Genomic DNA, 12427 nt, shown 5'->3' on the forward strand with positions numbered 1-12427 from the left:
AGTAGCAGTAAGATTGCTGGTTACATTGTACTTTAACAAGTAGTTTTAATGGATCACTTCAGTTATTATTTCATACTTGTTTCGTTGTCTAGCAACAGGCATAATTCAGCTGTATTTTGTGTGTTTAATTTTTAACGCCAATCCAGGATCTATGGCTATGTTAATGGCAAGAACTGGTTTATCCATACACAAGTTAAACCACGCAAGTTGACCCATACACACGTTCAGGAAATGACAATTTGACATCTCCAAATTACCTAACCTGCATGTTTTTGCCTGTGGGAGGAAACCAAAGTACCAAGAGTAAACCCACGCTAACACTCGGATAGTATACCAACTCAATTTGACTGTATTAAAATGCAATTTCTGACAGTCCAGAGAGAAAGGGATTGTTTACCTGGTTTTAAAATGCCTTTTCGTCAATCAAATCACAAGTAAACGACACTAAATACAGGTGTAAAACATTTTGAGCTCGTCCACTTTCGACCACAGTAGTCGAAAACACTTTCGACCGGATTGCTTTTGTTGTGTAAACGTGCATGTGGTCGAATGTGTTCGAACAGCCATATACTCTCCGCCCATTTATCTAATGTGATGTACCGAGCACAGTGTTTTACATTGGTTTTATCCAGAGATGTATAAAGTACTAGGGACCCAGACTTGAGTAAAAGTACAAGTGCTCTATCAAAAAAGTGACTTGAGTAGAAGTTGAAGTGCTCTTTAAGCACAGCACTTAAGTGGAAGTACTAAAGTATTAAACATTTTTTGTACTTAAGTATTGCAAGTAGTTTATTTTAAAATATACTACTCAAGTACTGAAAGTAAAAGTACAAGTATTGTGTAATGTAGTTATTAAAGAAAACAGTCAAAAGTTTGAATATAATATTTTTTATATTTCAAATGTTTAAGCTAAAGGACACTCACAATTCCTTTGGCTGTAGCAGGAGTACAAGGGCAGGAATGTTCAGATTAATTCAGATTAATTTAACCGATATGGCGATAAAAATTCAGTATTAATGAAATATTAGTCGATGTAATGGTATAGGTGCAACGGGTTTCAATGTATTTAGGTTTCCTTCTTTTGCCCACACTCGCCCTTTCTTGCGCATTCTCTCTCTCTCACGCAAACTCTGTCTCTCTCGCGCACGTTAGCTCTCTCTTCGCATCACGTTTTGTCCACAACCGCAGCTCATATTTGTGAGTGAGAGGGAGGGAGGGGTCCGCCCTTCACTATCTCTGATTGGTTTAGACCACGATTTGTGTGTGTGTGTTTCTAACGTGTATCACCACTCCGGCAGTGATAATGTGGGTTTGGAATGATTCGTACAATTTTTATAACGAGAGTAACGAGTAACTATGCAGCACATAAAAAATGTATTGGAGTAAAAGTATTAAACTCATTGAAAATATGTACTGAAGTAAAAGTGGAAGTAGGAGAAAAAAATAATACTTCAGTAGAGTACAGATACTGACTGTTAGTACTTAAGTACAGTAGTGAAGTAGTTCTACTTCGTTACTATACATCTCTGGTTTTATCAATGAAAGCCTAAAGAAAGCGCTGTACACTGTGCCAAAGCAGCTGATCTCCGTGTCTTTCATTTGTTTCATTTTGCAAGCGTGTGAAAGTTGCGTGAGCTTATTTAATCAATTTCACTGAAATATCAGAGAAAGATCTTAAATATACATGAACAAAACACTGTTCAGCATGTTTACTTACAACACAAGCAGCGGACTCTGACGTAATATTAGTTTACGTCAATTTAACTCGTCATTTCTCCCGTTCGTGTTTAAACAAAACCAGAAGGACTCATCCACAGTCTCCACAGACCACACCCTCCGGTAATCACGACAGAAGAGGTCGAAAGAGGACAAAAGAGATTAAAATACCATGTGTAAACGTGAAAGTGTCTCTCTCGTCCACTTGTGATCCGATCGACCAAATCCAGGTGTTAACAGCCTCTAAGAGAAACGTGAAACAGATTTGAAGAGAAAATGTAGTCAGAATGCAAACATGACGTGATGACTTCACTGATGTGCTAATTACGTAATGACATAATCCAGCTAGCTTTAGCTACTTTCCATTGAAAATAATTGTGCAATATTGGTGTCACAAGGAAGCAGGAATAGCCAGGATATTATTTAATAATGTATTATTTAATATTCTAAAACTCTGTGTTCGGCTGAAAAAAGAAATAAAGACATAAACTCCCAGGATGGCATAAGGGTGAATAAATGATGGGCAAATGTTCATTTTTGGGTGAATTATTCATTTAACTAAAGTTAACAAATAGAGGCTTATTCTAAAGTGTTACTATCATTTTCATTCTTTAAAAGCTGTAAAAATATTTCAGCTTCCATAAAACAAGACACTTTTAGTTGAATGGGAAAGTGATGTTGCATATCAAATCTACAGAAATATCTCAGTTCAGTACTGTATGTTCGATTTGATTCAGTATATCCACATCTGAATAAAAATAACTCACTTTTTAAATCAAACTTATCTGTGAGAGTTTTGTTTTTCGCAAGTGCTCAGCTTTGTTAAAGTAAAGAATGTGCAAGTAAATCAAGATTAAAAACACAAACTTGGTAAAACTGTTAAGTCATTTGGTTTTAATAAACAGCATGTTAGGGTGTACTCAAATTATCCTTAACCTGACCGAACTGTACCCGAGTATGTTTACCCCCCACTCGTCTGCACTCACACTACACTTCATCACTATCTAGTGAACCGATTGTCATTTTTGACAAGAAAAATATGCACTTTTAAACCACAACAACTTGTCTTCCTCCGGTCCTGTGACGCGCCAGCGCGACCTCACGTAATTGCGTAATGATGTCGAAAGGTCACGTGTTATGAAACGCACATTTGCGGACCATTTTAAACTGACACAAAGACATTAATTAGTATCATTCAACATACAACAACGTCGGAACGGTCCCCTTTCTCCACACTTGTAAATACTGCGGCGTAGTTTCGCATACATCATCTGTGACCTCTTGACGTGATGACGTATTACGTGTGGTCACAGGACTGGAGAAAGACGAGAAGTTGTGGTTTAAAAGTGCATATTTTAAATTTGTCTTTCCAAGAAATGACAACCGTTTCGCTAGATAAGACCCTTATGCCTCGTTTGAGATTGTTTAGAGTCCGTTGAAACTGCAATTTTAAACTGCATTAAAACTGTTAAGTGTTGAGGTCCATTAAAGTCCATTAAAATGAGAAAAATCCTGGAGTGTTTTTCTCAAAAAACATAATTTCTTCTCGATTGAACAAAGAAAGACGTCAACATTTTGGATGACATGGTGGTGAGTAAATTATCTGGATTTTTTTTTTTAAGAAAATGGACTAATCTTTTAATATAATGCTTATAGTCTTGATTGCTTGTTAGCATTGTTAGCATCCCCACGGCTCTACTGGTGATCATGTGTTCAATTCTAGGAGACACACTAGTCGATAAAACGAATATCTTGAATGCACTGTATGTCGCTTTGGATACAAGTGTCTGCCATGTGCATAAATGTAGCAATGTTGTTAATGTCTTTCTAAAAACAATGTAAAGACCAAATTGAAATCGAACATTAATTTAGATTTAGAATCCCATCATCGCTTTCATCATCCCAGACGTGTAGTCCCTACTTTCCTTTTTCCTCTATTGTGACCTGTCTTTTCTCTCACTATTCCCTTTGTCTTTTCATTTTATTCCCCAGTCCAAAATCCAATTTCACAGGCCCCTATCGCTTTCATACTGAATTTCCTTTAGGCTGAATGCTGCCTGTAAGCCTCCACGGATGGATCACTTCTAGACAGCGCGGCGTGGGACTCTCCCGGTCAAAAGCTCACAACATCTGCGGGCCGGTACCCTGTGTGACTAGGCGCGCTGGAGTGATCAATCAACATCAGATCAGAGAAACCAAGTGATAGATCTTGGATTACCTCCACCGGCTGAGAAATGACAGTCAGCAGAAGGCTGGCGCTCCATCTCTGTCAGTGGGCCGTAGGGGAGGTATGGCATCCCCGCGCTAGCTTTTGGATTGTATTCATTCTCGATCCTCCAACCGGACTCGATTTCTTTCTCTCCCTCTCTGAATTTTTAAACAGCTTTTCTTTTGGTGAATAAGTTAAATATTAAGACAAGGAAGTGGAAAAGCCTCCATGAGGTGGTTCACGGGATTTGAGAGTAATAGGGAAGTGTCAAAAACAAAACCTGAAAGAAAAATAGCTGTCAAAGCTGATCTTTTTCGTCGCAATGTAACAACAAATCCCAGCCTTCGGCCAAACAAAGCATCTGAATGATGAGAAAAGATGTTTTCTTTCACGGTCAAAGGCTGCTGCTGAAATTAGACTTACTGTGGCTGAAAGTGCAACTAGGCACATCATCACAGATGTACACTGTACCAGCTGTGGCCTTGTTTTTGAGAGACACAAACACACAGCATCTCTGTAATAGGACGAATATAAATCCCTGAATATCGGTGGATTTGTTTCAGGGGGACACCACCGAATAAATGTTAGTGGTTGGTGTATTTTGGTTGTTTGGCTGTTTAAGCGGATACTGAGATTTGCAGACCCACATATAACTTGTTCGCCTTTAAGCTATTGGTTTATACACATTTACACTTATTCGAAGTGACTCATGTTGCATTATTTGTGCAAAGGCAATATACAAAACGCTACCAATTGAGCTATAGTAACAGCCCCATGGTGTTTTTGTAACAGATGTGAATGATACCTCAAATTGCATGACTTATATTTATAAATAAAGCTTTGAAAAATCACAGGAACATGAGGATGGTCACTTAATCTCCAGTAACACACCTAGCAACCGCATCCAACGTCATAGCAACCACTCCTAGCACTTCTAGCGATGAGTAGTTTATATGTGCAGGCACTACTGACAACAGCATTTATATTTACTCATCAACTCAGTTTAAATATTTACATTAAGTAAGAAAATTTTTACATTTGGCAGATGCTTTTATCCAAAGTGACTTGGGGTGCATTACAATGTATACATTTTTATCAGTATGCTATTAAACCCATGATCTGTTGCGCTGCTAACACAATGATTGACCGAATCTACTGCACAGGAACATATTTAAAAAAAAATCAGGTCTCAAAGCTGTGACCGCTGATCGACAATATAAGACCCACAACAACCTTCAGAAGACTGGCGGCATCCACTGCCAAACTACATAATCATCTTCATACAGAGCTCTGTTTCCTAAATAACACGCGCACCAGCAATCCCTCACTCTCTTCTTAAACCTGACGGCTCTCAGAAAGGCATTTGAGGTCTTCAGTCCTGTGAAATGAGGTTGGCGCCTTTTGTGGAAAACAGCTCACAGCGGTGGACCTGTATGGGGAAAGCCGCCAGAAACCTTAAAACCAGCAGGCATTAATGATTCTGACATTCATTGCAAAACAAAATGGAGCATGGTGAAAATTTCAGAGGCGGGAATGTCCTTGAAAGAACAGCGGAAAATAAGAGAAGAAACATGCTGTTTTATTTTAATTTACAGGAAAGTACGTAAGCAATAAACTACAAGACATCTGGATGACGTGCACACGAATGAATAGAATATGAAACAAAATCACATACATTTTCATATCCAAAGTGATGCAAAACCACAAAACTGTATAGGACCACGAGGACAGCTACAGTAAATATACAATACAGCACCGACCCCATCAACCTGTTCAGATCTTTATGTGCAACGATGAGGTCCTGTTCTAATGAAACAATCAATTGTCCTTGCCGAACAATTTATTGATTCATTGGTCATTAAGGACCAAACCCAAATCCCTTGGATCCCATTAGTGTCGGGGTGGTATGTGAAAATAGCAAAAATCAATCAATGTGGCCTTCAATCAGAGCGAAAAGGGAATGTGCACACCTCAGAGGAGTGCAGGCCCATAATGCTCTTGAGTTTGTCACAGTCTAATTCACAATCAGCCCGTCCAAGCAGTTGAGATTGTCTTCGGATCGGGTTTTCGTTGAAAAATTGCATCCGAGTACAATGAGGTGCCTGCGCTTGTGCTTAAAAAAATGAATGTCTGTTGGTTGGACGCTTTGTTATCCAATGCAATCAACATTTTGTCAGCATGGCTACCCTATATATACCACTGCATGAAAAATATCCCTTTTCCAAATCAAAGATTTTATGTCACCTTCGATATACACTCTTATTTATCGGATATGTATTTGTAAAAAAATATTAGTATGCATGAATAAAAAAGAAGCAGAGAGTCAAAGTGGACATCATAACCCTGTAAATACACTCACCTAAAGGATTATTAGGAACACCTGTTCAGTTTCTCATTAATGCAATTATCTAATCAACCAATCACATGGCAGTTGTTTCAATGCATTTAGGGGTGTGGCCCTAGTCAAGACAATCTCCTGATCTCCAAACTGAATTTCAGAATGGGAAAGAAAGGTGATTTAAGCAATTTGGAGCGTGGCATGGTTATTGGTCTGAGTATTTCACAATCTGCTCAGTTACTGGGATTTTCACACACAATCATTTCTAGGGTTTACAAAGAATGGTGTGAAAAGGGAAAAACATCCAGTATGCGGCAGTCCTGTGGGCGAAAATGCCTTGTTGATGCTAGAGGTCAGAGGAGAATGGGCAGACTGATTCAAGCTGATAGAAGGGCAACTTTGACTGAAATAACAACCGAGGTATGCAGCAAAGCATTTGTGAAGCCACAACACACACAACCTTGAGGCGGATGGGCTAGAACAGCAAAATACCCCACTGGGTACCACTCATCTCCACTACAAATAGGAAAAAGAGGCTACAATTTGCACAAGCTCACCAAAATTGGACAGTTGAACACTGGAAAAATGTTGCCTGGTCTGATGGATCTCGATTTCTGTTGAGACATTAAGATGGTAGAGTCAGAATTTGGCGTAAACAGAATGAGAACATGAATCCATCATGCCTTGTTACCACTGTGCAGGCTGGTGGTGGTAGTGTAATGGTGTGGGGGATGTTTTCTTGGCACACTTTAGGCCCCTTAGTGCCAATTGGGCATTGTTTAAATGCCACGGCCTACCTGAGCATTGTTTCTAACCATGTCCATCCCTTTATGACCACCATGTACCCATCCTCTGATAGCTACTTCCAGCAGGATAATGCACCATGTCACAAAGCTCGAATCATTTCAAATTGGTTTCTTGAACATGACAATGAGTTCCCTGTACTAAAATGGCCTCCACAGTCCATCTTTGGGATGTGGTGGAATGGGAGCTTCGTGCCCTGGATGTGCATCCCACAAATCTCCATCAACTGCAAAATGCTATCCTATCAATATGGGCCAACATTTCTAAAGAATGCTTTCAGCACCTTGTTGAATCAATGCCACGTAGAAATTAAAACAGTTCTGAAGGGCGAAAGGGGTTCAAACACAGTATTAGTATGGTGTTCCTAATAATCCTTTAGGTGAGTGTATATCTATTTTTTAAGTTTAATCAATTTGAAATTACAATTATTTTCAACTCTTTTTGACTAATGAGGAGTTGCTATAAATTATAAAAATAAAGTTGAAATGGCATAAGCTAATTCAACTTTATTTTATAATTTTTACACATGGTAAAAATGCAGCATGAAGTTAAAACAACTTAATTATGCAAGTCAATTCAACCTACTATTTTAGGTTTTGACTTGTGATAAGTTGGCATAACTTGGAAAAACAAGTTGAAATTGTTTAACATAATTAGTTAAAGTAACATGAACCATATAAAGAGTTTGGTTCCAAAACGAGATATCTTTTCAAATTGTTTTATTTATTTTTTTTATTGTGCATACAAAACTGCAGTTGGTTTGTTTTGATTTAAGCATTCATAACTAAAAAAATACAGCTAGTAGTACAATAAAAACATAACAATAAACATGTTTTGACAAAAATCTAGTTTTGGAACCAAACTCTTCATATGTTGATTAGATTTTTTTACAGTGTAGCAACTCGTCATTAATACAAAAAATTGAAATTAGTTGTAAATTCAAGTTGATTAGACTTAAAAAAATAAATGCACTGAAGACAAATCCTTGGTGTATGTGTACAATTAAACTGAAAGCATGTTAAATTCATATGTTTTCTGATTTGATTTTAATATTATAACATTGGCCGACTTGAGACTTGCTCTGCTAAATCTATAAATCCAGGAGTTGAAATATGTTATTATGCACCAGGTTTTTTTCTGGGCCTCTGCCAAACGTGTTTTTAAAACATTATACCACACGCTGACTTCTACATTCACCACACTGGCATGTAGGCTACGAAATTTGATTAAAAGTGTTTATTTACTGAGTTATTATCCAATTATTTTTTCTCAGGTGAAAGAAGGGGTCTGTAAAGCTCATTTCCATTGAAGAAGGAATATGAATGAGAAACTGACCCTGTTAAAGCATCTAGAAGAGCAATGATTGAGAGAAAATGAAGGGTGTCACTGGGGAATTATTGTTTCTCATACTGGCAGGAGGTGATGGGTCTTAATTTGTGAAGGTGTGAAAATCACGAAGCCGTTGAGTCCAGCGGCTATCACTCCTGGGAACCGAAGAGACTCATTTTTCACAACGTACAAAATATTAAAGTAATGCTAAAGTACAGAAAATCCCAGATAACAATGTAATTCTTGGCAAGATGAAGTTACAAGACTCCAGATGGGGGCAGATGTTACAGCTGTGGAAATTTGCATGTTAAGTATCATATCAAATGATTGGATGATGTGATTAAGCCGAGCATGTTGATGTACACTGTCAATAGATTTTAACTCATAATATTGTAAATACATATTGATTTAATATCTTGTTCATCCCACAAAATTGTATATACATCAAATGTTTAAAACTGACTTTGTATGTCCTCGCTTGGAAGTTCATAGTTTGTTGTTTCAGCGAACCCGAGTCTATTTCAACAGTGATGATGAAAACGTTGCCTTAAGAGTATGACCTATATTTCACATCAAAGAAATATGCAGAACAACACTGCAGTGCTGTCTCAGACATGCCAGCTTGAATATTCGGATGCAAACAGAGTTATGCTGACTTTTGAAACACTTTGTAGAGTTTTCAGTACCCACTGAGTATATTTTACCCATCATTAGTTCATTCCTGTTGTGCAGCGCATTGTCCTGTTCCCCATCGTATGTAATAATGTATATCATAAAACATGTCTAAAGAAAACTTTTAAAGATGAATATAAGTTAGTTTACTTTTATCACAACATTAAAATTAATAAATTAAGTAATTTCACCACTTTGCGAATATGGTCAATTTACAAAAAAAAACAGTTTTTACATACTATTATATATATAAAAAATATTTAATTAAATACTTTAAGGAATTTTTTAAAGACAAATATAATTTATTTGTTTTATTTTTCCTTTTTTATGCTCTCGCTGTTTGCGCAATGTTTGTATTTTTCTATTATAACAGTATTAAAATCTCCAAATAAAAATGAAAAGAAAAGCAAGTTGCTGAAAGATATAATTATTTTTCAGGAAGTGACATCATTTTGCTAAGACAACATCATCGCAAGCCTCTGAAGCCATGTGTCCCAATTCGCCTACTATGCCCTAAAAGTATGACCGTGTTTGTTATGGAAAATAATTAAAATTAAGTGCATTAACATAGATGGGACATACTAAATTAAATTTTGACACTGATAGTATTCGAACTGATGCAGGGTAAGCATTGTTTCTTTTAATTTTATGATGCAAGTCTCACCTTACAATTAAATCTGTTTGATATATATATATATATACTTTTTTTAGTATTTTTGTCTTGTTTTTAGAATAAATTTTTAAAAATTCTTAAATTAAGATGCTTTTTCTTGATTAACAAAACCTAAGAAAATAAGTCTAGTTTTTAGACAAAAACTATACAATTTAAGGGAATTTGTGCTTAAAACAACCCCATTGGCAAATATTTTTGCTTGTTTTAAGCACAAATATATTTTTGTTTAAAGACTAGACTTATTTTCTTAGGTCAATATCTTGATTTAGGAATTTGTAGATATTCCTACTGAAAACAAGACAAAAATACTAAGTAGGACAGTCAGTTTTTTGCAGTGTATCAATATAAAAACCTCACAAAGTGTTGTCGTTAGGCCGTATGTCCAGCAAATTTTTTTTTAGAGGCTATTTGCAATTGTTTGCATTGAATGTGACATGTATTTAAAATGTAATCGTTATGCAAGCATCTAATCTGAGTTAAAAAATGTTTAACCCCTTCAGACACCGCGTCCACTGGAATGGACATCACATGTTTTGTTCAAACCAATCAAATGCCGATCAACCAATCAAAACAAGGCACACTGATTAAACACCTGAAAAATCATGTCTGAAGAGGTTAAAGGGTACACTGTCAAAAATAAAGGTACAAAAGCTGTTACTGGGGCAGTACTCTTTAAAAAAGGTCCCAATATGTACCATTTAGGTACAAATATGTATCTTTGAAATATTAACAAGCAACCCAATCTCACGGCAAGTCGTGTTATAGTCACAAAATATTTGATTATTTTATTAGTGTTCATGGACACGATTTTCCGCTTTTTTCGTGCCATTGAGCACGAATGTTTTTTCGTCTCAGTCAACACGAATTTCTATAAATAGTTTTCATGTTCCTGGCACGACTTTCTTTTTCATGTTATTTTATGTATTGTCTTCTCATAGTTTTTTCTTATTTTTTTACGATTATCGCTTGGGTTTGGGTTTAGAATCACTTTCTGTTACATTTACGACATCCTAACCCAAACCCCAACTCTAACCCCAAGCGAAAATATAGTTTTAAAATCGGAAGAAAAACATGTAGAAACCAATACATAAAATTACATCCTAACCCAAACCTCAAATCAAACCCCAAGCAACAATGATTTAAAAATAGGAAAAACAATGAGGAAAACAATACATAAAATCACATGAAAAAGAAAGTCGTGCCACGAACACGCAAACTATTTATAGAAATTCGTATTGACTGAGACAAAAAAAGACATTCGTGCTCAATGGCACGAAAAAGCAGAAAATCGTCTCCATGAACACAAATAAATTATTCAAATATTTTTTGACTATAACACGACTTGTCGTGAGATTGTGTTAGGTACAAAGGTGTACCTTTTTGAAAGGGTACTGTCCCAGTGACAACGTTTGTACTTTTATTTCTGAGAGTATACAACAAACGCAAACAAACAAATTCAACATTGTCACTCAGCCGTCCAATGACTGTGCACAAAGGATGTTGCTAATATCACATGTACCAACATCACATCTGTCAGAAAAAAATGGTCAAAATATGTATCCCAGCTGTCACTGTGGCTGTCCCCTTTCAAATAGTACAGCTTTGCACCTACACTGCAAAAAATGATTTTCAAGAAAAAAAAATCTTAGTATTTTTGTCTTCACAAAAAATCCTTAAATGAAAAGGATTTTTGTTTTTAGACCAAAAATATCAAATGTAAGTGATTTTGTGCATAAAACAACCAAAAAATAATAATAATCTGCCAATGGGGTAAACAAAAAAATCTTTAACATTTTTCTTAAACACTAAATTCAAGAAAAATTTTGCTTACCCCATTGGCAGATTTTTTTTTATTTATTTTTTTTGGTTGTTTTATGCACAAAATCACTTACATTTAATATTTTTGGTCTATAACCTAGACTTATTTTCTTGAGTCGTTTTGCTCATCAAGAAAAAGCAATGTTTAGATATTTTATATCTGTACTTTATGGTCCGTATTAGGACCATGTTAAAGGGTAATGCCACTACACATATTTTCCTAACAATGTACTTGTACAAAGAGCAACCATGGAGCAGAAATCATTCAGTAAATGTTAATACTGTCTATGATATTAATACTAATAACACATTACAGCCTATTTCATATCACAGCAAGCAAAGTGTCTCAGGCTGTAAATAAAGAGATCTGATGGACACACGGCCATATAAAGTAAAAATGATCTATCAAAATGAACTGAATGTCGACGCAATTACCAACTTTACTTCCCTTATGAAAATGAACACTGATTTTACTACAGGAAACATTAAGTGTGATGTTAATGCCAACCAATACTCTAAAAACATAATTACTACACTTACTATAATAAAACCATGGTTAATTTTTCTAAGGATTACACAGTTGTCTACAATAAAAGTAAGAGTAGCCTTCCCAAATCCAAATAATCTTCATCACACTAAAAAAAAAAAGATTCATTGAATTTACTCAATTTTTTTAAGGTAAGTGGTTGCAATCAATTTATTTAAGCTACATTTAAACAAAAGTTTTATATTTTATTTTACTTTACTAATCTTTTTTTGTTTAAATGTAGCTTAAATAAATTGATTGCAACCACTTACCTTAAAAAATTGAGTAAATTCAATGAATCATTTTTTTTTCAGTGCAGGTGCAGGATCAAAAAATGCACTA

This window comes from Misgurnus anguillicaudatus, chromosome 3 (assembly GCF_027580225.2).
Source record: "Misgurnus anguillicaudatus chromosome 3, ASM2758022v2, whole genome shotgun sequence".
Taxonomy (NCBI): Eukaryota; Metazoa; Chordata; class Actinopteri; order Cypriniformes; family Cobitidae; genus Misgurnus; species Misgurnus anguillicaudatus.